The 27,954-nt window shown below is 36.2% G+C and overlaps 1 long non-coding RNA gene across 1 annotated transcript in view; it reads right to left on the bottom strand.

Annotated features, from left to right (window-relative positions):
• LOC144338565 (uncharacterized) overlaps positions 1-27,954 on the bottom strand; it is a 371,807-nt gene that overhangs the window by 79,346 nt on the left and 264,507 nt on the right. The gene's annotated exons all lie outside the window — the stretch shown is intronic.

Here is a 27,954-nt window from a genome sequence, read left to right as displayed (position 1 = left end):
ATGCCTTTCAAAGGGTGAATTAATAAAGAAACTGTGTCATATTCATGGAATGGAATACTACTCAGCAATACATAGGAACAAAATATTTACACAACATGGATGAATCCTCAAAGAATTATGCAGATTGAAAATCCCAAATGGTTACATGCCATACCATTCAGATAATCTTACTGAAATGACAAAATTTAGAAATAAAAACAGATTAATGACTGCGGGGAGTAGGAGATAGGTGGCAATGGAAAGGGGAAAAGTGGGTGTGACTATGAAAATGTAACACGAGGAATTCTTGTGGTGATGAAGCTATTCTGTATCTTGACTGTATCAACGTCGATGATCTGTTTGTGCTATTGTACTGTAGTTTTGGAAGATGTTACTGTTGAGGGAAACTGGGGAAAGATGCACAGGATCTCTTCCTGTTATTTCTTAAAACTGCTTGTGAGTTTATAATGGTCTCAAAATATAAAATTTAATTTTAAAAATCCATTATATTGTAGTATATGATCCTTAAAATTTTTGTGTACATATAAAATATATAATAATATGCATATAAAATTACCTGGTTGGATATGCAGCCCATCCTTTCCCCAAGATGAGCAGTTCTCAAAGAGTTCTCTACAGACACCTTTTCAAAGCATTTAAGTGTCAATACTGTTTGCATATTAATACAAAGACCAATTATACTAAGTACATATGAATGTAGGCAGGCCTTGGAGATATTGTGGGTTCAATTCCAGACCACTGCAATAAAGCAAATATTGCAATAAGGCAAGTCACATAATTCTTTTGGTTTCCTAGTACATATAAAAGTTATGTTTATACCTACTGTAGTGTGTAGGAAGTGTGCAATAGTATTATGTCTTTAAAAAGTATACACCTTAATTTAAAAATACTTAATTACTAAAAATGCTAATAGTCATCTAAGCTCTCAGTGAGTTGTAATCTTTTTACCAGTGGAAGCTCTTGCCTCCATGTTGATGGCTGCTGGATGATCAGGGTGGTGGTTGCTAAAGGTTGGGGTGGCTGTGGCAATTTCTTAAATTTTTTTTTTTTCAATTTTTGTGGATATTTGGTGAGCGTATATATTTACGGGGTATGTGATGTATTGACACGGACATGCAACATGAAATAATTACATCATGGAGAATGGGGTTTTCATCCCTTCAAGTATTTATCCTTTGAGTTCCAAAAAGCCAATAACACTCTTAAGATATTTTAAAATGTACAGTTAAGTTATTATTTACTGTAGTCACCCTGTTGTGCTATCAAATAGTAAGTCTTATTCACTTTTTCTATTTTTTTGTACTCCTTAAACATACTCTCTACACCCCAGCCCCCACTACCATTTCCAGCCTCTAGTAACCATCCTTCTACTCTCTATGTCCATGAATTCAATTGTTTTGAATTTTAGATCACATAAATAAGTGAGAATATGTGTGTTGTCTTTCTGTGCCTAGCTTAGTTCACTTAACATAATGATCTGCAGTTCCTTCCATGTTGTTCCAAATGACTGGATCTCATTCTTTTCATGGCTGTATAGTACTCTGTTGTGTGCCTGTACCATATTTTCTTTATCCATGCATCTATTGATGGACATTTAGGTTGTTTTTAAATTTTAGCTATTGTAGACAGTGCTACAACAAACATAGAAGTGCAGATATCTCTTCGATATACTGATTTCCTTTCTTTTGGGTATATGCCCAGCAGTGGGATTGCTGGATCATACGGTAGCTCAATTTTTAGTTCTTTGAGGAACCTCCAAACTGTTTTCCATAGTGGTTGTCCTAATTTACATTTCCACCAACAGTGTACAAGGGTTCCTTTTTTCCATCTTCACCATCATTTGTTATTGCCTGTCTTTTGGACATAAGCCATTTCAACTGGAGTGAGATGATAGCTTATTGCAGTTTTGATTTGCATTTCTCTGATGAGCAGTGATGCTGAGCACCTTTTCATATGCCTGTTTCCCATTTGTATGTCTTCTTTTGAGAAATGTCTGTTGAAATCTTTTGCCCATTTCTTGACTGAATTATTAGATTTTTTTTTCTATAGAGTTGTTTGAGCTCCTTATATATTATGGTTAATATCCCTTGTCAGAGGTGTAGTTTGCAAATGATTTCTCTCATTCAGTGGGTGGTCTCTTCACTCTGTTGATTGTTTCCTTTGCCATGCAGAATCTTTTAAACTTCATGTGGTCCCATTTGCTTTGGTTGCCTGGGCTTGTGGGGTATTGCTCAAGAAATTTTTGCCGAGACCAATGTCCTGGATATTTTCCCCAATGTTTTCTAGTATTAGTTTCATAGTTTCAGGTTTTAAATTTAAATCTTTAATCCATCTTGATTTGATTTTTGTATATGGCAAGCAATAGAGGTCCAGTTTCATTCTTCTGCATGTGGGTATCCAGTTTTGCCAGCATCATTTATTGAAGAGATTGTCTTTTCCTTAGTGTGTGTTCTTTGCACTTTTGTAAAAAATGAGTTCACTGTAGGTGTATGTGTTTGTTTCTAGATTCTGTATTCTGCTATATTGGTCTATGTATCCGTTTTTATGCCAGTACCATGCTACTCTGGTTACTATAGCTCTGTAATATAATTCGAAGTCAGATGATGTGATTTCTCCAGTTTTGCTCCTTCTACTTAGGATAGCTTTGGCTGTTCTGAGCCTTCTGTGGCTCCACATAAATTTTAGGATTGTTGTTTCTATTTATGTGAAGAATGTCATTGGTATTTTTGACAGGGATTGCATTAAGTTTGTAGATTGCTTTGGGTAGTATTGGCATTTTAACAATATTCATTCTTGTAATCCATGAATATGGAATATTTTTCCATTTTTTTGGTGTCCTCTTCAATTTCCTCTATTGATGTTTTATAGTTTTCATTATAGAGACCTTTCACTTCTTTGGTTATGTTAATTCCTAAGCATTTAGCTTTATGTGTGGGTATTGTAAATGGGATTACTTTCTTGATTTTCTCTTCAGATTGTTCACTGTTGGCATATAGAAACCCTACTGGTTTTTGTATGTTGATCTTGTATCCTGCAACTTTACTAAGTTTGTTTATCAGTTCTAATAATTTTCTTGTAGAGTCTTTAGGTTTTTCCAAATCTAAGGTCATGTCATCTGCAAACAAGGATAATCTGACTTCTTCCTTTCCAATTTCGATGCCCTTTATATCTTTCTCTTGTCTGATTGCTCTAGCTAAGACTTCCAGTACCGTGTAGAATAACAGTGGTGAAAGTGGGCATCTTTGTCATGTTCCATAACTCACAGGAAAAGGCTTTCATTTTTTTCCTCGTTCAGTATGATGTTAGCTGTAGGTCTATCGTATATGGCTTTTATTATGTATATGTAGAGGTATGGTCGCTCTATGACCAGTTTTTATAGAGTTGTGGCAATTTCTTAAAATAAGACAGCAATGACGTTTGCCACACTGATTGATGATGCCTCCTTTCACAAAAGATTTCTCTATAGTATGCAATGCTGTTTGATAGCATTTTGCCTGCAGTAGAACTTCTTTCGAAATTGGAATCAATCCTTTCCAACCCTGCCCATGCTTTACCAACCAAGTTTATGGAATAGTCCAAATTCTTTGTTGACATTTCAAGAACACTCGCAGCATCTTCACCAGCAGCACATTTGATCTCAAGAATCCAGTTTCTTTGGTCATCCATAAGAAGCAACTCTTCATCCATTCAAGTTTTATCATGAGATGGCAGCAGTTCAGTCATATCTTCAGGCTCCACTTCCAATTCTGGTTCTTGTGCTATTTCCATATCTGCAGTTACTTTCTCCACTAAAGTCTTCAACCTCTTGAAGTCATCCATGAGGGTTGGAATCAATGTCTTCCAAACTCCTATTAATGTGGATATTTTGACCTCCCCCCATGAATCATGAATGTTCTTAATGGTATCTAAAATGGTTAATTCTTTCCAGAAAATTTTCAATTTACTTTGCCCACATCCATTAGAGGATTCACTGTCTATGGCAGCTATAGCCTTACAAAATGTATTTCTTAGAAAATAATACTTGAAATAGAAATTACTCCTTGATCAATGAGCTGCAGAATGGATGTTGTGTTAGCAGGCACAAAAACAACATGAATCTCCTTGTATATCTCCATCAGAGCTCTTGGGTAACCAAGTGTACCATTAATGAACAGCAACATTTTGAAAGGAATCTTTTTTTTCTGAACAATAGGTACCAACACCGGGCTTAAAATATTCAGTAAACCATGCTGTAAACAGATGTGCTGTCATCTAGACTTTGTTTCACTTATAAAGCACAGACAGAGTAGATTTAGCATAATTATTATGGGTCTTAGGACTTTCTGAATGGTAAATAAGCATTGACTTCACTGTAAAGTCACCAGTTGTATGAGGCCCTAACAAGATAGTCACCCTATCCTTTGAAGCTTTGAAGCCAAGCATTGACTTCTCTCTAGGTATGAAAATCCTAGAAGGCATCTTCTTCCAATGGGAGGTTGTTTGGTCTGCATTGAAAATCTGTTGTTCAGTGTAGCCACCTTCATCAATGATCTTAGCTAGATCTTCTGGATAGCTTGCTGCAGGTTCTCCATCAAGACTTGCTACTTCACCTTGCACTTTTATGTTATAGAGGTGACTTCTTTCCTTAAATCTCATGAACCAACCTTTGCTAGCTTCAAACTTTTCTTCTGCAGCTTCCTTACCTCTTTCAGCCTTCACAGAATTGAAAAGAGTTAGGGCCTTGCTCTGGAATCGGCTTTGGTTTAAAGGAATGTTGTGGCTGGTTTGATCTTCTATCCAGACCACTCAAACTTGCTCCTTATAAGCAACAAGGCTGTTTTGCTTTTTATCATTCATATGTTGACTGGAGTAGTACTTTTAATTTCCCTCAAGAACCTTTCCTTTGTATTCACAACTTGACTGTTTGGCACAAAAGGCCTAGTTTTTGGCCTATTTTGGCTTTCAGCTTGCCTTCCTCATCAAGTTTAATCATATCTAGCTTTTCATTTAAAGTAAGAGGTACATGACTCTTTCTTTCAACTGAACACTTAGAGGCCATTGTAGGGTTATTAATTGGCCTAATTTCAATACTGTTGTATCTCAGGGAAGAGGGACGCCAAGGAGAGGGAGAGAGATGGAGAAACAGCCAGTCAGTGGAGCAGTCAGAGAACATGTGAAATTTATTGATTAAGTTTGCTGTCTTCTAAGGGTGCGGTTTGTGGCAGCCCAAAACAATTACAATAGTAACATAAAAGCTCACTGATCACAGATCACTAAAACAGATTGAATAATAATGAAAAAGTTTGAAATATGGTGATAATTACCAAAATGTGACATGGAGAAGCGAAGTAAGCACATGCTATTGGAAAAATGGCACCGATAGACTTGCTTGATACAGGGTTGCCACAAACCTTCAATCTATAAGAAAATACAATATCTGCAAAGCACAGTAAAGTGAAGTGCAATTAAACTAGGTGTGCTTTTCTATATTAACCTATAATTATGCTAATTAATACTAAGATGTATTGCCTTTTACAATGTGATGGCGCAAATGTAATGGTAAATGGCTGGCACCCTGGCATGAATCAAGGCACTGGGACCAACTATACTAGTAGTCATCATCTTCTTCACTGCCATTCCCTCACATTAAAAGATAAAACAAACCAAAAAGAAACAACAAGCAAAATAAAAGGAAAGAGTAAACTTTAGTTAAGAATGTCCTTGATGCTAAGGTAAAAGTGATTACTTTTATTAAATCTCAACCTTTGAACTCTGTGTGATGCAACGGAAAGCACCAAAAACAAAACAAAACAAAACAAAACAAAACAAAACAAAACAACAACAACAACAAAAAAAACCTCCACTGCACACTGAAGCATGAGAGTTGTCTCCAGGAAGAGCACTTGTGCAACTGATTTATAAGCTGAACTAGTCTCTCTTCTTTTTTCCCCCTTCAAACACCATTTTTACTTGAAGAATGACTAACAATCAAACTGTGGTTATTCAGATTTGGGCATTTGGCAGACATTTTCTTCAAAATGAACAAAAAGAACCTGTCACTTCAAGGAAAACAACTGATTAGATTTGTTATCAAAGACAAAATTTTAGCTTTCAACTGAAAATTGGAAATTTGGAAAACTTATATCCGTTACTGCGAGCTTGACAGCTTCCAAATACTTAAGGGCTTTCTAATGAGATCGGTGGCAATATTAGCAAATGTAATTTTTTGATATAATAAAATATATCAACATTTAGAAGATCTACTCAACTCAGTGAATCTGTATTTTCCGAATGACGAATGACACTACAAAATCATGCATGGGTAAAAGATCTATTAAAAATGCAAGATAGAGCAATGAAGTGTTCGTCAATACAGTTTTGGATTCCACATTGCAACTAAAACCTTTAAGAAATAGCCACTTGTCAAATTTTGTTGTAGTATCAAGGAATACTCACAGTTATCAGAAAAGGCTCTTAAAATATTCTTCCCTTTTCCAATGACATATCTATGTGATGCTGGGTTTTCTTCATGTACTTCAACCAAAATATATCTTAACAATTAGAATGCAGAAGGAAATATGAGAACCCAGCTGTCTTCTATTACGCCAGACATTAAGGAGATTTGCCAAAATATAAAACAATGTCACTTTTTCACTAAATTTTTTGTTTTGAAAAATATGTTGCTATGTTGACATGTAATGGATTATTTTTAAATGAATTTTTCAAATACATATTTCTCAAAGTTGTCATTTAAATTTTGAATCAAGTAAATATTGGTAGATACACTCCACATAAACAAAGGTTGTTTGGAGTCCTCGATAATTTAAAAAAATGCAAAGTAGTCCTGAGATCAAAATGTTTGAGGAATGCATCAAGTCACACTAACAGAAAGCTTTTCACCTGGATCAATCTGCAATGTCTCTTCCTTGAGTTACTATCACCGAACTGAGCTCATCTAAAGCCTTATACTATCAGATTCCTCTCCTCTCCCCTTCCCTCTTCTCCTCTTAGAAGAGTCTAATTTCTAGTCCCTAGCCTTGGGAAACACTGCAGTATTCACTGTGAGGATTTTATAAGGACTTCATCTATTCTATTTCCCAAGTACCAGAAAATTAATACCATATTAGTATCAGAAAAAGCTACATTTCTGAGCAACTAATTTGTCATAATTCTGTGGACACTCATGGATATTTTATTGGTCATGTTTTCCCCTTTGCTTTGCCTGTTGAGAAGCACAGAGCCAAGAATATGCACTACCTCTAGAAGATGTGTAGGGCTTTGGACTTTTAATTTAATTCCACTTCACAATCATCCAATCCTTATTATCTTCCCTTCATCCTTTTTGTCCCTGCTATTTGTTTTTGCTATGTTTGACAGTATGAATTCTGTAAGCCCCTTTTAAGGCATTCGGAAAATAGAAGAAGAGGAAGCAGAGGAAGAAAAAAAAGGCAGAATCTGCAATATAACCCATAAACAAACATGTGGAAGTTTTTCTACTTATCTAAAGTGCCTGGAGAATCAATATCCTTTAAGCCCCCGCGTGCAGATGAGAAACATTAAACCAGGATGTCAGAAAGAACCATGGCAACAGGTTAGCTTTCTTACCTGAGGAGGAGAGACATAGTTTTTCTTGTGCATCCTGACAGGAGTCCAGTTCTTTATCCCCATAGTTAATCGCTTTCCTATGAGAAGGTTATAAGCCTTTTCTATTACTCTAAGGATGAGAAAGATGAAGAAAAGAAAGCAGGAAAAATCAGTGAACTGAAAGACCAAGTGACCAGGGTAATGCCCCTTTGGGAGTATGTAAGTCTCTTCTGGGTCAGGTCAAGGAGGCAGATGCATAATATGACCGTGATTCCAATTGTTAGGATAAGTCCTGGGGTGTAGGACAGAAAACCCAGGTTCCAGTCCTAATTCCATCACTAACAAACCATGTGATTTTGGGTAAACTCTTTAGTATTTTGGGCCTCCGTTGGTTTTTTTTTTTTTTCCACTTATAAAATGATTATAATGCCTGCTTTATCTAGAATTTGAGGATCAAGGGAGACCGTGGAAATGGATATAGTCTTGAAAAGGCCAAATGATCTTTAAATTTGCAGTTCTATGCCTGAGGATGACTCCAGGGAGCCCAAATCCAATATGCACCATGTCATTGCTATGGCCTTTTAGACATTTTAATTCATTGAACTAGTTCAACTGGAAAATGTACTTAGGCCTCAAAGAATACAACAGCTAGAATATTCATAAATCTAGTTAATGAAGTTGTGCCTATAAGTGCCTTATGTTTGTGCAGTGTTTCACAGGGCCTAAGCCCCCAGTGTAATATCTGATACTGTTTATGCTCTTATCTAAGGTCAATGCTAGATCCCATTCGCTCCTGTCATCTCACAGACATCATTTTAACAATTTTCCACTCTCCTATATGATTTTTTTTACTTAGTGCTGCATAACTCCCATTAGCATATAACCATGCTATGACATTAATTAACCAGACTTCTGATTACCTACCCACCCCTTGCCCCAACCTGTCCTTTCTGTAGCTCCTCACATCTCATAAATCCAACTCCAATCTTTTGGGGATTCAAAATCCCAGAGGCCTCTTTAACTCACCTTTCTCTCTCATACATTCAAATATTTGGCAAATCCTGTTTGCCCTGTCTTCACGCTAAATCCAAAATCTGACTACTGTCTCCCCAGTCCACGCTATGATCCTCTGATCACTAGCATCTATCCTTGCTTCCCATTTAGTCCAGCTTACCTGAGGAAGCCTTCTAAACTATAAGTCGGATCACGTCTGCTCCCTCATCTTTTCTACCACTGACTTTCACCTCACTTAAAACAAAAGCCAAGTCCTGTTCATGGTTTTCAAGGCCTTTATATCATCTGGTCTCCTCACTACCACTTCTGTTTCATTTCCTATTAGACTCTCCCTCACTTAGTGCCCTCGATCCACACCAGGCTCCTTGCTGTTCCTCGAACATGGCAAACATTGGCCTATCTCCAGGCCTTCAGACTTGATGTACTCTCTTTGTCTAGAACACTGTCAGAAAGAGTATCAAATGGCCTGCTTTCTTACTTCCCTTAGGTTAATCACCACCTCATCAAACAGATCCTACTGGACACCATGTTTAAAATAATAATGCTCTTCCATCTCCATTTGCTCACATTGCTCTGTTTCTCTTTATACTATTTCTTCACCTAATGGGATATATATTTATTGGTCTTTATTCTGGGGGACATGCCTTTGGGTGACTGATAAAATGAAGTTTAGCTCCTTCTCAATTTTGTGAACATCTCTGTTGCTCTAAAGGCAGCTATTTCTAGACATTGCTAAGCTTGGATGGAGGTATATGTTTGGAAATGGCATACAGGCAGATATATGTTATTATTGTAAGGTAGATTGTATGAAGAGAAAGACTTGGTCAATGATATTCTCTGTTATATTAGAGTGCTGCAGACACATAGTTGATATTAAATAAATATTTTGGGAATGAATGCATAAGGGTTCATTCAAAATACTTGGGAATGAATGCATAACATGTTAAGGGTTAAGTAAATGCTCATTCCTCCATACACTCTTACATGTATTATGTTAATACCCAACTTTTGCTTGCCAGTAATCTGTTAGGTATTAGGCAAGTGTTATTTCCCTCAATTTATGATTGTTTGGTAGGATATATTTTTTTTCTGGAGTGACTATTGTTCCCGTGATGGGCTTCGGGATATACAGACAACAAAAACACAGGCCATGCCCTCATAGTCAGGGTCACAGATGTTTTTCATTCTAATATGACGTGTTATGGAAACAGCAGGCAGAGGGCCTCAGTCCAACTGGATCCAGGAAGGATTTTTGAAGGGGATGACAGCTGAACTAAACATTGAGAATAAATATAAATGAGTTTGGTGGGAAAAGAAGGGAACAATGTCTTCTCTGGAAGAACACAGTTCAGGAGGAAATGTCAAGCAGTTCAGTCTCACTAGGCTTTTAGGAGTTGGGTGAAGGGTAGAGAGAGATCACATTGGTGAAAGAGGTAGGATACAGCCATAGGGGGCCTTGTGTGCCATGAAGAGCATGAGCCCCATTTTTCTCACAATTTCTAACACCTGAAAGGTTTTAGATAAGGGAATGACATGACTGGATGTGTAATTACAAGTATTGCAGCTGAAGTCAGAGTTTGTTTGTCTCTAAAGTGCCCATCAATGGATGATTGGATAAAGAAAACGTGATGTGTGTGTGTATATACATAAATATATAGGTATATAAATATAAATATATGTACACATTTACATATAAATACATTATGTACATATAAATATATGTATGTAGAAACACATTATGTACATATAAATATGTATGCACATAAATATATATATATATACACACACATACCATGAAATACTAATCAGCCATACAAAGGAATGAAATCATGTCTTTTGCAGCAACATGGATGGAACTGGAAGCCATTATGTTAAGTGAAACAATTCAGAAACAAAAAGTCAAATACTGCATGTTTTCACTTATAAGTGAGAGATAAATAATGTGTATGCATGGACATAGAATGTGAGATAATCAACACTGGAGATTCATAAGGGTGAGAGGGTAAAGCGGGGTGAAGGATGAGAAATTACTTAATGGGTACAATGTACACTATTCAGGTGATGGTTATCCCAAAAGCCCAGACTTCACCACTACACAATATATCCATGCAACATTAAGTATATTTGTACCCCTTAAGTTTATACAAATAAAATATTATAAGGCTCATTGAAAAATCAGGATGTGATCCAAATATTCTGACCCTGAATGTAGATCTCTTCCCCACTGTACTCTTCTGCCTGTATATCATTTCCAAACATATACCTCAATCCAAGCTTGGCAATGTCTAGAAATAGCTGCCCTTAGAGCAACAGAGATGTTCACAAAATTGAGAAGGAGCTAAACTTTGCTGTATAAATCACCCAAAGGCACATCCTTTAGAATAAAGGCAAAAGAGGAATGTTTTCACTGGCTTTCCCTTCTTCAGAATCACAGCGGATCACATCTTGTTTTGTTCTTCTACCTTAGGTTTTATCCTGCCTTACTGACATCCTTACAATCCTGAACCCGCACTGTATAATTGTTCTGGTTTTGGTGGCAGTTGTTAGGTCTGATATTATCAGCATAGGTAGGGAATTTAACATTGTTCTAATTGAAAGCTCTCTTTTCACCTCAATCCCAATAGCGTAGCAATTCTATTTTTAGTTCATAACTCTACTCAATAAGTAGTGTTTTACATGTTATTCTGTGGTCCCCATCCTCTATGTTTAATAATACTGGATTTCTCCCCCAGATTCCCATGATATATGTTAAGTGCCAAGATTTAATCTAATTGGCATGTGCCACAGACAAGGGTTTCCTCATCATTCTACAGTTTTCATACAAATGTCTTAATGTGGATATCAATAGAGAATTTCCCATTTTTCTAATAAATGCCGTTTAATTTTCTAAATGTCAAGTTCACTACCTTTCATAGGATAAAGCAATATGACACTTAAAAAAAATTTTTTTTAAGTTCTGGGATACATGTACAGAACGTGCAGGTTTGTTACATAGGTATACATGTGCCATGGTGGTTTGCTGCACCCATCAACCCATCATCTAGGTTTTAAGCCCCGCATGTATTAGGTATTTGTCCTAATGCTCTCCCTCTCCTTGCCCCCCATCCCCTGACAGGCCCTGGTGTGTGAAGTTCCCCTCCCTGTGTTCTCATTGTTCAACTCCCACTTATGAGTGAGAACATGTGGTGTTTGGTTTTTTGTTCCTGTATTAGTTTGCTGAGAATGATGGTTTCCAGCTTCATCCATGTTCCTGCAAAGGACATGAACTCATTCTTTTTTATGGTTGTATAATATTCCGTGGTGTATATGTGCCACATTTTCTTTAGCCAGTCTATCATTGATAAGCATTTGGTACAACACTTATTTTAATGTGTCAAGGAGGTGGATGTAGTTGGGAAAATGCCAAAAATTATGTAGGACCTGAAGTGTGATATAAGAGGTGGATTGAGTGCAGGAGGGATTATTTCTTTACAGGAAGAAATCTTGATATAATAACTACTCATATAACTCACAAAACATTTGGATCTGTAAAGTAAGTGAAAAGACAGTGTCAAAGGATTGTGCTTACTCATTGTCTCCTTCCCCTGGTCTCTCTTGACTGAACGCATTCATTCATTCGCTCTTGTTCTCCAATAATTCATCTTCTCTTAAGTTCACTATGACCTCCATGTTGCCAAATACATTTCTCAGTTCTTAGTCCTCATCTGACCGGCTTATAAGTTACCGGCTTATAAGTTACTGGCTTAATTTGGCTTATAAGTTACTCTTCTCTCTTAGTTCTCCTTCTGCATTGACAGCTCATTCACTCAGTCTACTAGACTGATTCCTACTCTTATCTCCAAAACTACATACAGAAGTGAAAAGATTGTGAAGCTAATTGGCTTTAAGATGCAGGGGCCTGCACTTAAAAAAGCTCATTCTAAGGCTCTTGGGAAAGCCCTAGCAACGTGTTCTTATAACACTTCAGCTTTGTAAAATTTGCAAAAATTAGGTATTTTAACTGCAAACAGCTAAAAACCGCTGGCTCTTTCTACTTCGACTTTCACTCCATCACACTTTCCCTTGAGTTGAGTGATGTTGGAGTGGCCATGGGCAATTTTGAGATCCAGCTAAAGGGAAATTGAGTTGAGACTATATTTAGTTTGGGTTACATTCACAGTCACTTCCATATATAGCTAAGTTACTGCTAGCTGTAGAAATGGCTTCTAGAAAGACATTTACTGCCCACTATGCTGACTCACCAGATATGTTGACATGAAGAGGCAGAGCCAGAGTTCATATCAGGATATGGACCTATCTTATGGTGCCCAGCTCATGAAGTGGTGCTCGGCTTCATTACCAGAAGCTAGTCTGTGAGAAAATTATTCATTTTCTTTCTCCAACATTCGACCCTTTGAGCAATTCTTGTCGGCTTTACCTTCAAAATATGTTTAGACTCTGACCACTGATGATTTACCATATCCCCTAGTCCAGGCCTCAATAATCTAATCTCTTGCCCAGATTATGGCAACAACTTCCTAACTGGTCTTTCTGTGTCTATGCTTGTAACTCTACAGTTGCCAAAAGAATATCTTAAAAGTGTAATGTCATTCTTAAATTTATTCTCCCCTGCTGGCAATGGCTTCCAATCTTAATCAGAATAAAACCAAAGGCTTTTTTGATCTACGCGATCTTGCTCCTTGTCTATCTTTTTGAGCTCATCTCTGAATGCTCCAGCTTTGCCTGTTGCCTTTCATCCACTCTGACCTCTTTGCTATTTCTTGAACATGCCACATATATTCCTACTTCAAGGCCCTTGCTCCTGCAGTCCCCTCTGCTGCACACTCTTCCCCCAGATAACTGAATGGCATGCTCCTTCACTTCAACTCAGGTCTTTGCTTATGTGCCACCTTCTCAAAGACATCTTTGACCACTCTGTCATAAATAATACCCCCCTTCATTACTTACTATACTTTTCCCCCCTGCCTTTATTTCCTACATAGCACTTAAAAATTCAAATTTGATCACTTCCTGTCACATGAAGCAATTGAGGTCAAGTAAGGTTAAACCAAATCACCAGCATACTGTGGCTCTTTATAGACGACAGAACAGAGAGAACAGGGTTTATTTATTTTCTTCTTCTCTTACTAGAATGTAAGGTCCTTGAGAGTCATGAACTTCTATGCTTTGATGACTGCTGTATCTTCAGCTCTGGATAGAGTCTCAATAAACATCTTTTGAGGGAATGAACAAAGAAATAAGAATGGCATCATGTTTTTCATTTTGTTTATGATAAAAAATATAAAATGACATATTTAGGAGAATAAATGATACACCAGAAGCAACCATAATTATGAGGAAAGAAGACTCTAGCTCAATAGTCATGGTTCAAATGAGCCTGCAAAAATCTTTGCCTCCAATGCCAAGATTCACTGCATTTAATATTTCCATTTTTTTTAAGTTATTGACTTTATTTCTTAACCACATTTTCACAAAAACCCAAATGAACAAATAAACAAACAACAAAAATGAAGAAGCTTTTAAAAAATTACAGAAATAACAAGGATAAAACAGAAAGTATAAAAACTTGATTTGAGGGAAAAATAATTATATATAAAAATAGAATACATATAATAGAATATTTCATTGTAAATATATAAATATGTATATGAAAATGTGAGCCTAAATCCCTAGAAGTCTAAGGTCAAAGCAAAGAGGAAAATGCGAGAAAGTACGTGGCTATTCTTACCAGAAAGGAGTATTGACATCACCTAGAGGAATTCAAGTTTTTCCCCATTCCAAAGGTAGAAATACAATTACCTTCCCTTTACGTCATTTGTTTTTGTTGTGCTTTCAACAAAGGATGAATAGCAGAGAGTTTAAATTATATTCTGTAATGAGTGACCAAAATAATGGCATTCTGCTGTTTAAGTGCAGATTTGTAAACTGTGGGACAGGACAAAAAGATAGAACTTTTTATCCTGAATATGAGCTAACATTTGCGCCAGTAGAAGATGATCAGCTCCTTTTCTGTATTGGAGTGGAATAACTGTGGGAAATGCCAGAATCTTCATCCAAAACAATATCTTCTTGTTTTTTTTTTTTTTTTTTCAGCTGGAGTCTCACTCTGTTGCCGAGGCTTGAGTGTAGTGGCACCGTGTCGGCTCACTGTAACCTCCGTCTCCTGGGTTCAAGCAATTCTCTTGCCTCAGCCTCCCAAGTAGCTGGGATTACAGGTGCCCACCACCACGCCTGGCTAATTTTTATATATTTTTATTTTAAAAATTTTTTATTTTTATTTTTTATTTTTATTATACTTTAAGTTCTAGGGTACATGTGCACAACGTGCAGGTTTGTTACATATGTATACATGTGCCATGTTGGTGTGCTGCACCCATTAACTCATCATTTACATTAGGTATATCTCCTAATGCTATCCCTCCCCCCTATCCCCTCCCCACAATAAGACCGGGTGTGTGATGCTCTGCTTCCTGTGTCCAAGTGATCTATTTTTAGTAGAGACGGAGTTTCACCATGTTGGCCAGGCTGGTCTCGAACTCCTGACCTCAGGTGATCCACCCACCTCACCCTCCCAAAGTTCTGGGATTACAGGCGTGAGCCACTGTGCCCAGTCTTAAAATAATATCTTATTTAACGATAAGCTCCCAGGAAAATAAAAATGATAAAAAGTCACATTATATGCTTATATTAAAATATCACATATACTCCATAAATTTGTATGACTATTATGTAACGATAAAAATTAAAAATTAAAAAATGGAAATTAAAAAATTATAAAAGCTACTGTTTATTGAGAGCACATTATTTCATTTAATCTTTCCATCTGTGAGATGAATCACTATCTCTTGTTTCATTGATGCATAACTGAGGGTTTAAAAGGTTAAGCCACTTAACCCCAAATCATACAGCTTTTAAGTGGAGAACCCCAAATTTTAAGTTTGAGTCTGTGTCACTCCACACTATGCTGATTTCCCTAACTTGTTTCATTATCTGACAGCCTTTTTAGCAATTTACATTTATACAGTTCAAAATTCTTTAGTATCAAATGTAAACCATAGCTATTTTTTCAGCCCCTTTCCTCTGGTCTGTCTGTGATGAAAATGTACAGCATGCTGGCAATCTGGGTTAACCTTCCTCAATCTCAGCATCCTAATGCGAAAAATGGTGACTTCATAGAGGCTTAGAAATATATTGGGGAAATTTGGTAGAATTTGGGGAGTGTTTAGGACATCTAGCTAAAGAGTGCAGATATATGGAAGACATTAGTTCTAATGCTGTGTTTCAAGCCTTTCTTTGATTCATGTCATGGTCTCTATCTCTCACATTCACTCAACCTCCATTGTTAAGTGGTGCTGACAGTTCAGAATTGTAACGATAATATTGAAACTGAGGTGCTTTGCTATCTGAGAACGAGGACATTTTGAGGTTGTCTAGGAAGCCAATATTAGAAGCTAAATGTTGTCTAATTGTGTGATGTCTTAGTTTGGATTCTCAAAGCAGATCGTGAGACAAGGATTTCAGTGCAAGTAGTTTATTCAGGGGTGGATGGAGGTGCAGGCAGGGAAATGAAGAACTAATACTGGGAAGAAAAGGCAGCTAGAAAAGAAAAGTGTATTATTAAGCTAGCTGCTATAATGGGCAACTGGTGCTTAATCTCAGAGAGAAACTCTTGAGAAATGGTGTTTAAAAAAAAAAAAAGAAAGAAAAGAAAAGAAAAGAAAAGAAAAACACCACAGCTCAGAATTAGCCCACTCCATAGTCAATAGAACTAGGGTATTTATACAGCAAATCCTGTAAGTCATTTGTTGAGGGCTGCTGGGGCCGGGGAGGTGTTAATCGCCTGGCATTTTCAGCCTGCTACACATGAGCAGGCAGAGCAGCCGTTCCCGGTTCTGACACAAAGCCTTTGGATACAGAGACGCAGATACCAGCCATTGAACATCGAACAGAGGACACTGTAATAGTAAAGTCTGAGGGATCTGGGTGGACGACTAATAGGGTTTGCTGAACAAGAAGCATTTAGCGGGGTGGTATCACCGTCAGGACAACTAATCAGGCAGAAATAATTTGATATTTATGGAGCTACCTCAGTTTGCTGTGCAGACAGTTTAAAATCGATGCATTAATTGAACAATGTTTCATCTGAATTGAGCAAAACTACAATCAACAATCAAGGATCAACAAGCTTTTTCTACAAAGGGCCAGGTAGTAAATATTTTAGGTTTTGAGGGTCATATAGTCTCTGCCACAACAACTCAGCTCTGTTTTTGTAGCACAAAAGCAGCTATAGACAATCATAAATGGATGAGGGTGACTGTGCCCCAGTAACACTTTATTTGTGGACACTGAAATTTGAGTTACATATGATTTTCACATGTCGTAAAATATTCTTCTTCTGTTTTTTTTTTTTTTCTAACTCTCTAACACATATTTTAAAAAAATCCTTAGCTTATAGGCTGTGTGGAAACAGGCTGTGGGCTGGATTTGGCCTGTGGGCTGTAGTTTGCGAAGCCCTATGTGGTTTTATCTGGTTTTTAAAAACTAGGGCTCTTCTTTTTTATAATTGTGTGTTCATCACTTCAGGGGTTTTCTTAGAGTTGCAAATATGACCCAGGGCACTGAACGTACAGTTGATGATGTCAAGAACATCTAAATAGAGCTGGAATCCCATAGAGCTCCTTTTACTTTATAGCTGCAGAGCGGAAACATTTTTAACCTATGTAAGTGTCTTTATACAAAATATTGAAAATGATAAAGTCTGGTTATTTCCAGCTATGATGTGTGGGTTCATTTTTTTATAATATGAACTGCTGAACTGAAACGTATGATTAAAAAAACAAATGCCAAGTAAATGTTAGGTAACTGTGAGATGTCAAGAGTACCACCAATTTACTTGATTTATTTCATTCATTCAGAAAACAGTACTAATTGCAAGCAATATTTGTTCAATTACAATAATTACTCACGAAAACCTTTTGTGGGTGCTAACCATTTGTGGTTGAAACCTCTGCCAAGGGAACTGCGGTCAGTAGTCCCAGTGGTACCGTCTCTGAAAAACCCACGTGATTTTTTTTAGGAGGGAGAGGGCTAGCAATTATACATATGCCACATCTAGAGGTGATCAATGTCGGAGGACACCTGTACCAAAAACTTAACATTCTGCCCTTTCCCTCTCATCCTTAGGAACCAGAAAATTAATGAATGGGAAGAGAAGAATAAGGAAGATAGGAGCAGGTGACTATGCCCTCTCCCACACTAGGGGCATCCATGAATCAAGTGGGTACGAGCTGGAGTGGTTTATAACACTAGACCAGACAGGAGTTTTGATTAACATACTGATTAGGTGTTTTGAAGTACTAAATTGAATGTATTCTTGTGACTGAATATGACAAGAGGGCTTTTTGTTATATAATACTAATTATAAAAGCTAGAGACCAATCTAGGATTTCATTCAGAGATAAGGAAATAATTATTCAACAAATTAAAAGAGACGGTGAAATAAATGAAGTTGTTTTCTGCTTTGAATCCTAATTTTTTTGTTTGTTTGTTAGGGGAAAGCCAAAATTCAATGCAGTAATCAGATTGGGATGGTGTTCAATAAACAGTGCTTAAATTCTAGACTGGGGCAGAATAGAAATAATGAAAAACTGACTTAATTAGTGAGACTCATAGTCAGAAATGTGTTAACACATCCGACTGAATGTGTTAATGGGGAGCAAATCTATTCACCATTGACGTTCAGAACTATTCTAGCTCTTCTTTCCTAACTAGATGACATTTCTAGCAGATCCAATAATTTTTAAATTTTTTCTCTGACATCGGGAAAGTCAGATTTCTAGGTATTAAAAAGTCAATTTGAATGAAAACGTCACTCTCTAATGAATTCAAAGCATCTTCCCATTCCCATAGCTCAGGCCTCCCTCAGGCTCAGAAACATGTAATGGAGAAGGGGCCACATTATGCCTTTTTATCCTTTTTATTTTTGCCTATTCATCAGCTACTGCTTTTGGTTTTTGTAGGAATTAAGTGGGACATTACATATTGCAGTCATTAAATATAGTTCACCAAATAGTCTCAGTTCTTTCCCCTTTCAAGCACGTGGTAAAATTGCATTTCCCTACCCTCTTAATGATAGATATGGCCATGTGATTTGCCTTGATAAATGAAATGTAAGTAGAAGGGATGTGTGTTATGTCCAGGTGGAAGCTTTAAGAGGCATTGCATAAGTTGCCATATTCTCTTCCCACTACTGTGGTGATCATGGAGACAGGTGAGATATCGAGATAAAGCCTCAGTGGGGTCAACTCATGTTGAATATGTAGAGTAGTGTGAGCAAAATACTTTTTAAAACTGTTTTACATCATTGATTTTGGGATTGTTTGTCACTATAGAAGTACATAGTCTATCGTGACCAACATACTACACATCACATTGACACACGTTAAAAGAAACAAAAACATAACAGTGGTGAACTTGTAACCACCTGATACCATATCCTTAAAATATATAACATTTTAAAAACAAGGATTATAAGAGAAGTTGAGACATCTACAATCATGGGGAAACTTTAATATACCTCTATTAGACAAGGAGACACAAATGTTAGTAAGAATTTTAAAACTTTGAGCAGAAAAACTAATAATCTATATCTAATGGATATATACAGAATAGGTAGAGAATATACTTTCTTTTCAGGTTTACATAAAACATTTATGAAGATTTACCTCATACTAGGTTACAAAGTAGTCTCAGATATTTCAAAGACCCAATATCATATAGATAATTTTTGCTTATTACAATTTACTAATTAACAATAAAAAGAGTAAATACAAACAGATGCATGCATAAACAATACACACATTTGAAAACTTCACATGCACATCTCAATGACTTATGGATCATTTTGAGAACTATATAATATCTAGAAATAAATAACAATGAAAGTACTACTCATGAAAATCATTAGATGTAATTAAATATGTATTTGATGTTCATATTTTTGTAAAGCTGGATGGTGATGTATGAAGTTTATTATATTATTTTCTATTCATATTTTATGTTTAGAATAATTGACAATAGTATTAACAAATAATTTTTAAGTGAAAACGTTGGCCCTGTTTATTGCGAAGACTTCTTGCAACTAAAATAAATTGATCGGCTGGGCGCGGTGGCTCACGCCTGTAATCCCAGCACTTTGGGAGACCGAGGCGGGTGGATCAACTGAGGTTGGGAGTTCACGACCAGCCTGACCAACATGGAGAAACCCCGTCTCTACTAAAAATACGAAATTAGCCAGGCCTGGTGGTGCATGTCTGTAATCCCAGGTACTCGGGAGGCTGAGGCAGGAGAATCGCTTGAACAGAGGAGGCAGAGGTTGTGGTGAGCCAAGATTGCGCCGTTGCACTCCACCCTGGGCGACAAGAGTGAAACTCCGTCTCAAAAATAAATAAATAAATAAATAAATAAATAAATAAATAAATAGATTGAACAACTTGTAAATATGGTAAGCAATTTCTCTCAAAGATCATCTAATGAGCAAATTATTTGGTTGACCTTTCTGTGTCCTCCTAATGGTTAGTTTATTTAACTTGCATCTTACGGTCTGTTAGTACATGAAAAGGTATTGAATATAAGTATATCACAATGTATTTTTTTTCTTTGTTCAAGAAACACTGTTTAAATATGCTATGGCCTCCTAAGTAGATTGCCAGTAATAAACAGGGCATTAATTTGAGAATAAGAGTCAATAAAATCATTAAATATATTTCTTATTGCATACCCAAACACCATGTGGTCCTACTACAGTGTCTAGCTCTGTAGGAAGGAAGCATCTGATTTTTGTTTTGATCTTCTGTGTTTTGGAGTAACATAGAAATGATTTCACTTTTCCATGAGGTAAACATAGGTTCTTAATTTGAATTTATTGATCTATGTCCATATTGAGGTGGCAAAAACTGTTAGATAAGGTTGCCCAAGTTTGATTTACCTGGGCTGGCACTACCCATTACATTGCTCAAACCTGTAACTTGGATAAGCACTCACCATCTATCTTTTTTTTTGTTCATTACTAGTTTCTTTTCATCCTGGCCTTGTGCTCTTGTTTCATCTTGATGACTGAGCGACTCTCTCACTGGATCTCTTCAGAGATGCTTTTGCCCATATGAAGATTTGCAACATAAAATTTGAATCACGATATAAATCACAGGTCGTTTTCTTAAGAAGCAAGTCTGAGCAAAATATTTTCTCATCAAGAAAAGAGAATTTGAAGAGACAATTTGGAAAGTAACCTGTTGACCTATAATGCATTTGGTCCTTTATGTACCTGACTCATTCTGATTACAAGTATGTGTGCAGAGGAATGACGTCAGCACAAGAAGCAGAGTAAGCAACTCTAAAAGTCTATCCCTCATTAAAATCAACTAAAAAATGGGGAAAAAACCTGTCAGAATCAATATTTTTGGAACGCTGAAAACTAACAAAAGCTTGCAACAACCCACGGAGCATTTATTCAAGAAAAACTGCTGAATCTTTGTAATTATAGTGAGCTTTGTGGTGTTTTAACTTACACTAGTTCTATCCTTTTTTCCTTAGCTCAGCAGTAGCCTTGACAATAACAGCCTTCATTGCCAGTTCCAGCACTGAAGAAGCAGAATAGACCTCTTTTGCAAAGATTGTCCTTGGTCTGCCTCATGGTTCCTTGGAAGGTTGGCTCAAAAGATTTGTTTTATCTTACCAAAGTCAGAAGTCACCAAGTACTAAAGCCACTACTTGGAAAGTGTTGCTCAAAAACATTTATAGGCAAATATTTTTTCCCCTGTCACATGAGGCAATAGAAAACAGGGAAAACAATATACTAAACAAAATGATTGATCAGAAAGGCTGGGAATGAGATATTTTGGGGAACAAAAGTTTTGAAAAGCTCCAACATATTCCAAGAATCTAGAAGGCTATGAACATGTACAACTCTGCTACAGCTTTCGCTTTCTGATTGCACAAAGCAGAGCTGTAAATTGCCAGGCTGAATAGTGAAGTCATGCATCAAAACAAACACTTCTGCAAAGATTGGGAAATTTTTTTGTTCAGGGTATTTACAGAAATCTTAGTTAAATCTTTAGCTGATGACTAAGCTAATGGAACAGAGACTTCAGGGGGCACACATGGCAAATAATACAGAATTAATTTTAGTGATTTTTTAGAACTGGTTTTGTAAATTAGCTTAATTTTTTAAATTAGTTTTAAAAAAATCACGAAAATACAAACAACAACTACAACAAGCAGAAAAAACAAACTTTGAAGAAGGGAAGAATCTGATTTCCAGAGTTTCCATGTTGTAATATCCAACTTCTCGAATTTGCAACAAAAATTTGGGGACAAGAAAAGAAACAGGAGAGTATGGCCCATACATAGAAAAAATGCCAATTAATATAACTGGCTCCTAAGAAAGCTCAGACATTAGACTTATAAGACAAAGAGTTAAAAGTAGCTATTTTAAATATGTTCAAAGAGCTAGAGGAAATCCTGCTTAGAAAAAGAAAAGCATGAGAACATCTCATAAAATAGAGACTAGAAATAAGGGGGTAGAAATTATTAAAAGATATCAAATAGAAATTTAAGAGTTGAAATGTACAATAACTAAAATGAAAAATTCATCAACTGAAGATTTGAGCAGGCAGAAGAAAATATCTGTTAATTTGAAGGTAAATCAATTGAGATTATCCAACCTGAGGAGCAGAAAGAGAAGAGAATAAAGAAAAAATGAATATAGCATGAGAGATCTGTGAGACATCATCATGTATACCAACATACACATAACAGGAGTCCTAGAAGGAGAGGGAAGAGAAAAAAGGCAGAAGAATATTTAAATAAATAATGGCTCAAAACTCCCCAAATTTGATGAAAAACATTAATCTGCACACCCAAGAAATTTAACAAAACCCAATGGGATAAACTCAAAGAGATTTACCCCTAGAAAAATCATAATCAAACTGTTGAAAGAAAAAGACAAAGATAATTTGGAAGTAGCAAGAAGTCAGAAATGAAAGGAAGGACATTGCTACTGACTTTACATAGATAAAAACAATTATAACAGGATGCTATGAACAACTGTATGGCAAAAAGTTAGATAACTTAGATACTACAGACAAATTCCTAGAAAGGCACAAACTACTGAAACTGACTCAGAAGAAATAGAAAATCTGAATAGACATATAACAAATAAGGAAGTTGAATCAATAATCATAAAACTTCCAAAAAGAAAAGTTCAGGAGCAAAATGGCTTCACTGGTGAACTCTACCAAATATTAAAAGAAGGGTTAAGACTAGCCCTTCTGAAACTCTTCCAAAAAAAAAAAAAAAAAAAAAACCGAAGGGGAAGGAATGATTTTTAACTCATATCATGAGGCTAATACTACCTCAATACCATGCCGAAGACATGTAGCTTTTTTTGTTTTTAAGAAAAACACTACAGACTAATATCTCTTATATATACATGCAAAAATCTTCAACAAAGTACTAACAAATTGATTACAGCAAAACATTAGAAGGATTATACACCATTACCAAGTGAGATTTATTCCAGGAATGCAAGGGTAGTTCAACATTTAAAAATCAATCAATGTAATACACCGTATTAACAAAATGAAAGAAACAATACATGTGATCACTTCAATAGACAAAGAGAAAGCATTTGACAAAATCCAGTATGCTTTCATGATAAAAACACTTCATAAAGGGTTTCTATGAGAAACCCACACCTAACATCATACTTAATGTTGAAAGTCTGAAAGCTTTTCTTCTAAGATCAGGAAAAAGGCAAGAATGTCCATTGTTGTCACTTCCTTTCAACTTTGTACTGAAAATTTTACCCAGGGAATTAGGGGGGAAAAGAAAAGAAAAAAGAAACAAAATGCATCCACAAGGGAAAGGAAGAAATAAAACTATCCTTATTTGCAGATGACACGATCTTATATGACAAGCTGATACTAAAACTCATTTGGAATTGCAAGGGACCAAAAATGGCCAAAACTCTTTAAAAAGAAGGACAAAGTCAGAGCATTCACACTTTTCAATTTCAAAACAATGGTATTCAAACAGTGTGGTATTGGCATAAGATATCTCTATATCTATCTATCTATCTATCTATCTATCTATCTATCTATCTATCTATCTATGTAATCTCAATGCAATAGAAGTGAGAATCCAGAAATGAGTCCGTCCATCTACAGTCAACTTATTTCTGCAATGGTGTCAAGACCATTTAATAGAGAAAGAATAGTTTTTTCAACAAATGGTGTTAGGACAACTGGATATCCATGTGCAAAAGAATGAAGCTGAACCCCTATGTTACACCATATACAAAAATTAACCCAAAATGAATCAGGGACCTAAATGTAGCACTAAAACTATCAAATTCTGAGAAGGAAACATAGATGTACATCTTTGTGAACTTGGACTAAGCAATGGGTACCTAAATATGACACCAAAACCATACTCATCAAAAGAAAAAATTAGATAACTTTTATTTCATCAAAAATTTAAAAGTTGTGCATCAAAAGAAACTATTAAATGAGTGAAAAGACAGCCCACACAACGGGAGAGAATATTTGCAAATTATATATCTGTTAAACGTCTAATATTCCAAATATATAAAGACCTCCTACAACTCAACGATAGATGAGTAACAGTTAAAAATGGGCAAAATTTTTTAATAAACACTTTTCCAAAGAAGATATGGCCAATAAGAACCTGGAGATATGCTCTACATCATTAGTCATTAAGGAAATGTAAAGCAAAACTACAATAGGCTGAGTGTGGTGGCTCACACCTATAATTCCAGTGCTTTGGGAGGCCAAGGCAGGAGGGTTACTTGAGCCCAGGAGTTGGAGACCAGCCTGGGTAACACAGTGATACTCCATCTCTACCAAAAATAAAACCTATAATGAGGTAGCACTTCATGCTCACTAGAATGGGTATAATTTTTTTTAAAACAAGAAATAACAAGGGTTGGCAAGGGTATAAACAATTTTAGTTCCTGTACATTGCTAGTGGGAATGTAAAATGGTGTAGCTGCTGTTGAAAATAGTTTTGCAGTTCCTCAAAGTTAAATATATAGTTACTATATGACCTAGTAGTTCCACTCCGACAAATATACTGCTCCAAAATTAAAAACCATGTTCTCATAAAAATTTGTACACAAATCTTCATATGAATATCAATATTCATAGTAGCCAAAAAGTAAAAACAACCCAAATGACTACCAAATGATGAATGGAAAAATAAAATGTGGTATATTTATGCAATGGAATATTATTCAGCCATAAAAAGGAATAAAGTTTTATAGATGAACCTTGAAAACATTTTGCTAAGTGGAAGAAGCCACAAAAGGAAGGCCACGTAATGTATCACTGTATCATTCCATTCACATGAAACTTACAGAATAGGCAAATCCACAGAGAAAGAAAGCAAGGTAGTTCTTACCAGGAGGTGGGGGGAAGGGATACTGGAAGGTATAGAATTTCTTTTTTGGATGAAGGAAATCTTCTGGAATTAAATAGTGATGTTAGTTTTACGGTATTGTAAATATACTAAATCCCACTGAATTGTACACTTAAAAATGGTTAAAATTGTGAATTTTATGTAACGTAAATTTTATCTTAATAAGAAAAAATTAAAATAAAGTATGAGCACATTTTCAGTTTTTAGAATTTGTTTTAAGAAATTTAGTTAACAAATCATTAGAACCTTATGGCACAAGAAGTGTATTAAGCACTGAGAGAAATCAAAGAATGACCAGTGTATGCACCTGTTCTCTAGGGGTGAGATATCTAGGGTAGTGCTTCTCAAATGTTCATGTGCACCTAAATCTGCAAATGGAGATCTTGTTAAAATGAAGACTGTAACTTTTTAAGTCTGGGGTAAGGACCGATATTTTGCATTTTTAAGAAGACCATGTGTGATACTAAGGTACCTGGCTCCTGTACCACTGTTTGTGTAGCAATGTTCTAGAGGAAAGTGTGCTTCAGTAGTAACTCTTATATTCATGGTAAAAAGCCACCTGATTATGAGATATTAAAATGTTTGCTGGGCTCTACAAGAGGGTCAAATAAATAGTCCCTCTTTCTTTCTACACCCTCAAGAGATTTTGAGTAATTTGAGAAAAAAAATGTAAAAGAATGATTGAGAGGCCAAATTATGAACTTTTATTACTAATAAAGGCTAAATAGGAGGGTATAGGTAACTAATTAGGCAGATTAACTCACTCTGCCACAGGCAAAATTGGGTCAAAACCATGCTACTGAGTTCCAGAGAAAATCTTCTGCTACCCGAAAGTAGGATTGCCCTCAAGGAGAAAAACGGCAGAGCTGAGCTGAGGTTGCCCAGTTTAGTTTCCCCAAGCTTATCAATCATATTAAACAACTTCTCTCCAATGAAGAGTAAATTGGGAAAGAGAATCCAGGGAGAAGAGAAGAAAGCAATCCCCTCAAACAGTCCATCAGCAAACTCTTTTGGTAATATAAGGTGAAGAGGGCTTAATTCTGAACAATAAACATCCAAGATACCTTTTTGGAAATGGCATTTTCTCTTCAGCTGAGTTTAAAGGTTTGTGGGAAGAGAAGAGGTTTCCAAGCAGAAAGACATCAGAAACAAAAATTCACAGATTTCCTGTGCATCTGGTCCATATCTGACCTAGCTAATTGTCAAATGCGAAATTATTGTTACATCAACAATGGTTTAGGTAAAAAATGAGCCAATCCCTAAAATTACTCCTTTCCTCAAAATGGTGCCACAATAATTAGGGGTCAATAACCAGAATGAGTGTGACACAATTAATTAACAAAACAATGAAGTTCATACTGACATTATATAATTCTGCCAAATTCACTCTAAGCCTAAGGTAACAATCCAGAAATAAGAGGTAATTTTCAGATACTGGAAGAAGCACAAAATACAGCACTAACAACTGCTTTGATCTTTGGTTCTTTGTGAGAATCATGGCCATATGTATCTAAGTATTACTAAATTCTATTAAAAACAACTGAAAGTACCCCTAGTTATCTTGAAATTCCCTAGCATAGATTCTGTAATTGAAGAAATTGGATCCATTGTATTGAAGAACACCTGAAAAAATGTCACGTATTCTTAGCTGGACATGAGCATAAATATGCTTTCCCTATTTGTTCATATACTGTTGGGTCTTGTGGTACTGCCTCAGCTGAGTTTCTGGCTCCACGATGCCATTGAGCTCATGTTAACCCACTCATTTATATATTACTAAATATATGAAAAGGGAAAGAATACAAGAATCAGAAACTTATGCTACATAGGATGCTCAACACATCAATATCCTAATCAGAGATAAAATTGCATCGACCAGGGGACAGGACTTCCAGAATGGTGGAGTGAAGAGCTCAGTAAGTCCTCTCCATCAAAAGTAATAATAAAACTGGATAAAATTAACAAAAACAACCGTATCAAGACTCTGGAAATTGACTAAAGTCAAACATCAAATTGAGAAACATTTAGGCAACAACAGTGTGATTTTGTGGCATTTCAGTCTGGTGCTGCTCCTATTTCTTCTCAGCTGCATGAGGGAGCTGTACTTGATTTGTGTTGGAGCACAGAAAAACCATGCTGAGGGGTATTTTGGAAAACAACAGTGATCTCAGTGGCAAATAATCGGGAAGGGCTAACACCACAGCTAGCCTGAGATCATGGTACTGGTTGGGACAAGCAATAGAACAGCATAACAGCAAGAAATTTAATGGTGAGAATAAGATAGCCACAGTGGGCCTTGATAAGCTGTCAAATATCCCTGGGGGTCTGAGAGACTGAGAGTGTGTGTACAGTATAGTGCTCATGCTCAGGAGGGACTGGAGAGAGCCTTAGTGAATTACTTATTCCTGGATAACTGTGATGCTGTGTAAGTGCAGAAAGGCAAAGGCTGTAATAGACCTGTAAGATGTCTGAATGTTGAATCCTTTCCCCATGCAGCACACAAATCCATCAGCAAAGGGTAGAAATCTTACTTCCTAATGTGTTTAAGCACAACCTCTGATCAATATTTGGCTGATAACCAAGCTGTGCTGCATTGCTGACCCAAGAATGACTCCTAGGAGGTTAGGCTTAAAAATTAAAAACAAAATAAAATTAAAAAAACAACTTCTCAGAGAAATCAACAGCTACACACTGTGGGAAGAACATTATCCACAGAAATAGTCCTTGCAAGAGGCTAAACAATTAACAACAATCAATATCTACTCCTGGGTGTGGAGGAAAGGAACCAGAATTCAGATTTGCTAGAATACACTATTTTCAAAAATACATTTTTCAACAAAAAATTATGAGACATGGAAAAAAACCAGAAAAGTGTGACTTTCT

The sequence above is a fragment of the Macaca mulatta genome, chromosome X (genome assembly GCF_049350105.2).
Source record: "Macaca mulatta isolate MMU2019108-1 chromosome X, T2T-MMU8v2.0, whole genome shotgun sequence".
NCBI lineage: Eukaryota > Metazoa > Chordata > Mammalia > Primates > Cercopithecidae > Macaca > Macaca mulatta.
Note: the sequence above shows the minus strand (reverse complement) of the source record. Positions and strands in the feature narration are given on the sequence as shown.